At 32.0% G+C, this 6,057-nt stretch overlaps 1 protein-coding gene across 22 annotated transcripts in view; it reads right to left on the bottom strand.

Annotated features, from left to right (window-relative positions):
* Nucleotides 1-6,057, bottom strand: part of NOL4 (nucleolar protein 4) — a 438,717-nt gene extending 432,660 nt beyond the window's left edge. For all 22 annotated transcript variants that reach the window (XR_005648861.1, XR_005648862.1, XR_005648863.1 and 19 more), the window contains exon 1: nt 6,017-6,057. The gene's annotated coding sequence lies outside the window, so the exon portion shown is untranslated. The remainder of the gene's footprint in view (nt 1-6,016) is intronic.

The raw sequence follows: 6,057 nt of genomic DNA, 5'->3' as shown, positions 1-6,057 counted from the left end.
AAATGGCAAAAGACATGAGGGCTGGAAAATACATGGCATGTTCGAGAGACGGGCAAGCAATTTGACTACAGTAGAGGGTTTATGCTGGAATTAGTATGAAGTAAATCTTAGAAGGAAGGTTGGAGCCAGCTTTTAAAGAGCCTTGAATAATGGGAGGAAGAATTTTGTATTTTATTCTACAGATAATGGAGAGCTATTGTAGAGATTCAGGTTAAGGTGAGCATAAAAATGGTTTTAAAAGAAATGATCTGGTGTTAACAATTAGGTATGGATTAAAGGAAAGCTGAGGCTGAAAGAAGAAAAATCAATAGAGGGGAACTTTTCTAAACTAAGTGTGAGCTAATGAAGGCTTGAGCAAAGTTGATGTCAGTAAAATTTATAGAGTAACAAAAGCATGTAGAAAAGAGAATCAGTGAAACTGGCTGATATAATATACAGAGCTAATGAGAAGAAAGAGTCAAAGACAATTCCAATTTAATGTTGGGAGAATTATGTCTCCACTTAGTTCAACATGGAATGCATTTAAAGAAAATAGAAAATGCGAGTTCAGTGTTAGAGACTTTTAATTTGAAGCGTAAGTAGATACATGAGAGGAAATATGCTGTGTGCAGTGGAAACTGCAGAACTGGGTGAGAGGTCAGGGATGTATCCATTTTAATTTTAAATAAAACTTCACTGAAAAAATAGGCAAATAAATATTAAAGTTTCAGCTTGAACATCACATTTGAAAACTGAAGAATATAGTCATTCATATTACTTATCAGGTTTTAAATTTATACTCAAATATATTGGTTAGATTCTGCATTTAATCATGTTTTTTTAGGCATGTGCTTTGCTAGAACATTATAAGCAATGTCTTCTGATTTGGCAGAGGTTAGCTTAGTAAACTGAATGTTTATTATCAAAGGGGATTTTTTTTTTTTTTTTACCATTTAAGTGAATGTTCCCATTTAATATCTCCAATAAAATGTGAGTGTTTGTTTTTCTGGCAAAAGAGGTCTCTGAATATGCTATGTCTGCATAATATCAAAGTAACTAAGTGGTTCAAGGCAATGGGAAATATTCTGTTTTATGGAACTTATTGGTTAAATCACAATAAAAATTTAATAATTTTATAGATAAAAGCACAATGACTTGCTTCCAAATAAATAAACATTAATTTTTTTTATGTTAAAGAAGTCAAGTCACATAATTCATCTAGCCTTAGTCTCCTCATTTGTGAAGTGAGAAGTTAGAATAACAGCTAAGTTTCCTCTTAGTTTGTACTTTTTATTATATGTAAACACTAAATCTTGAGAAAACAAAAATAGCTTATTATCGAACATGTTAGGTGTACTAAAATGCCAGAAGGAACAATTGTCAAGAAAATCTAAAATCATAATGATTGCTATTATCTGGAATTTTTTACACAGTCTTTTTATCCAGGCAGCTTAATGAGCTCTATGGTTGTAGAAATCACAATATTAAAAGGAAGGGAATAAAAGCGAATATTCTAAGCCCCACATTAGTTGACATAGTAAGTCAGTGGTACAACCTAGGCAGTCAAAGTGTACTCCTCAAGGTCATAGGCATCACCTGGGATCTTATTAGAAATGTCAAATCCCAGAGTCCTCTCCAAACTACTAAATCAGATTTTGCATTCTATCAGGATTCCCAGGTGATTCCTTTGTACATTAAAATTTGAGAAATACTGATAACAATTCTACTAGACCTACACTCACTAGAGAAATTTATAACATCCACCTATAGATACCACCTCTGTCTCACTTGTCTTCAATTTATCAAACTTTATAACATCACTTGCCCTAATGTCATACACTTAGTAAAAGAAGATATGTGAAACTGAAGAGATCTATCTTGAAGGAAATAGCTTGAATTAGATTTCATGTAAAAATAGTACAAAGATAAATAAGTTCTGGAAATATAATGTACAGCATGATGACTGTAGTTAATAATACCGTATTGTATATTTGCAAGTTGTTAAGAAAGTAAATCTTGAAAGTTCTCATCACTAGAAAAATATTTGTGATTATGTGAAGTGATCAATATTTACTAAATTTATGGTGGTAATCATTTTGCAATGTATACATACATCATTATGTTGCACACCTTAAACCAATACAATGTTATATGTCAATTATATCTCAATAAAACTGGAGGGAAAAAAAGAATGATTCAGGCCCTGAATGGGAACCTCCTCTACTCTAGCCAAGGAGAACTCAGAGAAATTTAGTTTCAAAAACTATACAAATGTCTAACTAATGTACTGTATACTTGAAACTAATAAAAAAATTTTAAAAAAAAATCTCAACCAAGTTCCTTCATTTACCAGAGCAAAAACAAATATGGAGAGCTATGCAGAAGATACATGTGTTCCTACTAATTTTGTAATAAATGGTCCATTCTTTTACAGGTTTGCTATAGAAATTGCTTAAGTCACACACAGAGGGCTATTTCTTGCATAAGCTTCATTAAGCTTTTTAAAATATACGGTTGCCACGATGTTTGGAAATCAGTAAACTGAACTGAATGAAAAGGGTACTTATTTGCTTTGCTAAAGAAGGGAGAGACTCAAAGAAATAAACTAACATTTCTTAAGCATCTATTCTGTGCTTAGTACTACACTAGATATTTCATATAAAGAACCAGGGTCTCTAAAATGTTAAACTTGAGATCTGTTCTCTGTCATATAAATTTGGTGTTACTGTGATCTGTCGCAACTATTAAAAACAGCTTTTCAATCATTTAATAACATTAAAAATTTGTGCTTTATTATAAACTATCGACACTTCCAGACCTTTCCCCTCTCCCTAGTTAGACATTATTAAGAAAATATCCTATAAAATTAGAGATCAGATCATCTCATTGTTATAATATCCAAAGTGTCTATCTTAGATCTTAAACACACAGGGGGATCTTATCTGGGCTTCCATAATGATGCTGTTTATCTGAGTGTGGTCCCTGAAAGTATCTTGGGAGTATAATTGAAACCATTTTGCAAACTAAGTTTTGGCATCATGGAAGGTATCATTTAGTTACGTGATGCTTCATTCCTTCATTCAATGCATATCTACTGTGTGTTTCCTATTTCTCATACAATTTTAACAGCAGAGGGTAAAAATAAATAAGAAAATTATATAAATTAAATCAATAATTATAAGTTGTGGAAAGTGCTATGAAGAAAAGAAAGCATAAGACCACGAGAGAAAATTAGCAGCAAAGAGGGTCCTCTTCTGGTGTGGACAAGAAGGATCCAAGCAGAAAAATCATCCTCCGGATAACTATATAGACTCTAGACAAGATATAGGCAGCCCTCATATTGCACAATACATCACAGTAACTGAAATTTGTGCATATTGGAACTGCGTCCTTGCTCTATGCAGTTCTATAGTAGCAGTTACTGCGTAAAGTGAGAGCATGATTACAAAATTCATAGGTTTCAGTTAACATAGTAATGTGCATGCAAGGACTGCCACATTGCAAAACAACCATCTGAAGGCAATGTATGGTGAAAAAAACACAAAACAAAAACAGGTGGATATCGAAGGAAGTCAATACTTGCAAAATGGAATAACAGAGTAGATTTAACCTTTTTTACAGCTCTTAGCCCAAAAGAATGCTTCAGGAGTCACCATGCACAGAATGTATAAAATTCCTACAGAAAATATAGAGACTTTCTGATCCAAAGCAGCAGAGGACAGGCTTCAAGGAAACCACAGCTTCTGGAAAGTGAGGGAATAATCACCAAAAAGGAGGGAGACAGAAAAAAAGACACTTAGTTCTGTAAACAAACTGTGCTCACCTACCTAGCAGAACCCTAAATCATACATGTGTGAAGCAGATCACAGAGGTCAGCTAAGGATGAAAGAATCGAACTAAGATTTGATCTGCTGCAACAGAGATTGAGTTTGCAGTTCGAGTCCTACTAAAACAAATGAAAAAATTAACACTCTAAGGTAGAATTTAAAAGAAAATATGTTCACAGACTTACATTCACAGTGTCTAAATAAACTCCAATTACTACCTAAAATACAGAGAACAAGAATAGTGCTGACTCATTCTCAAGAGAAAAGACATGGACATCAACCCCAAAATGACCCAAGCATTAGGATTAGCAGACAAGAATTTTTAAGCAGCTAGTCTAACTATGCTTATCAACATAAGAAAAATAGTCTCAAAATGAATAACAGGTAGGGAATCAGGAAAAAAGTAAAAAATGTCAAAAAGAACTGAAAATAAATTCTAGAACTTAAAAAATATAATATATTAAATAAAAACTCACAAGATAGGCTTAGCAGCAGAATGGATAATACAGAAGAATGAGAAAATAAACTTGAAGGTATGTGAATATGAATTATTCAATTTGAAGCATAAGTTGAAAAAGTGACAGTCTCAGGATCCTATGGGATAATGTCAAAAGGTTTAATATACATGTAATTAAAGTTAAGAAGGAGAAGAGTAAGAGAATGAGGTAGAAATAATATTTGAATACATAATACTATTTCCAAGTTTTGGTAAAATATATATATTTACAGTTTCCACATTCTCAGAAAACCAAAAGCAGGAAAGATATAAAGAGAAACACTCATCAGTACATCACAGTCAAGCTGATGAAAACCAAAGATTTAGAGAAAATTGTGAAAGCAACCAGAAACTCAGAGGTAAGAAATATATGTCGTAAATTTTAAGCCACTAAATTTGGGGGTAATTTGCTATGCAGGAATAGATAATTAACATGACTATTATAGTTGGAGGTATCAACACCCCTCTCTCAATAATTGATAGAATGAATAGATAGGAAATCAGGATATAGAAGATTCTAAAAATATCAACCAATCTACCCTATAAAATGTTTCAGTCAATAACAGAAGAAAATAAATTATTTTCACATGAACACAGATTATTTATTAGGATAGATCATATTCTGAACTATAAAATAAACCTCAATAAATTTAACAGGATTAAATCATTCAAAGTATGTTTTCTGTTCACGATGGAATTAAATGAGAAATCAACCACAGAACAATGTCTGAAAACACCGCCTCATATACAGAGATTAAAATCAGACTTCTGAATAAAATGGATCAAAAAAGACATCACTGGGAAAATTAGAAAAAAATTTTCACTGGATATAAATGAAAAACAGTATATCAAAATATGCGAGATGCAGCTAAAGCAGTGCTTAGAAAATTATAACATTAAACTTTAATATTAGGAAAGAAGAAACATCTCAAATCACTAATCAATAATCTAAGTTTGCACTATAAAAAACTTGAATGAGTAAATCAATCATCGAATAAGCAAAAAGAAGGAATAAAGAGTGAAATCAATTAAAAAGAAAAGAACCCCAAAAGAGACAATAAACCAAAGGCTGATTTTTTTGAATGGATAAAGAATATTGATAATCTCTATAAGAGTTATCATCAAGTATTTACCAAAGAGCAATAAAAATATAGATTCAAAAAAATAAAAACAATCAGGCATATTTACTCAAGGGATGAAAATATAGACCTTCAAAAATGCTCGTACATAAATATTCATAGCAGCTTTATTTGTAAATGTCAAATACTGTAAACAATCCAATGTCTATCAACAGGGGAATGGATAAACAAATTGGGATATATTTATGCAGTGGACTAGAACTCAGCAAAGAAAAGAAACCAATTATTGATAAACACAATGACATTGGTTCTTATGAATCTCATAGACATAAAACTGAGCTAAAAGAGACACAAAAGCATATATACTATATAATTCCATTTACAGGTCGTCCCCCCTTATGTGTGGGGGATATGCTCCAAGGCTCCCAGTGGATGCCTTGAGGGATGCTACTGAACCCTCTATGTGCTATGTTTTTTCCTATACGTACACGTGATAAAGTTTAATTGATAAATTGAGCACAATAAGAGATTAGCAATAATAACTAATAATAAAATAGAACAATTAGAACAATATACCATAATATAAGTTATGTTAATGTGGTCTCTCTCAAATTGTCTTATTGTATTATACTCACCCTTCTTGTGATGATGTGAGATGATAAAATTCCTTGTCAAG

Source organism: Pteropus medius, unplaced genomic scaffold (assembly GCF_902729225.1).
Source record: "Pteropus medius unplaced genomic scaffold, Ma_sr-lr_union100, whole genome shotgun sequence".
Taxonomy (NCBI): domain Eukaryota; kingdom Metazoa; phylum Chordata; class Mammalia; order Chiroptera; family Pteropodidae; genus Pteropus; species Pteropus medius.
This window is presented reverse-complemented; position numbering and strand designations above follow the sequence as displayed.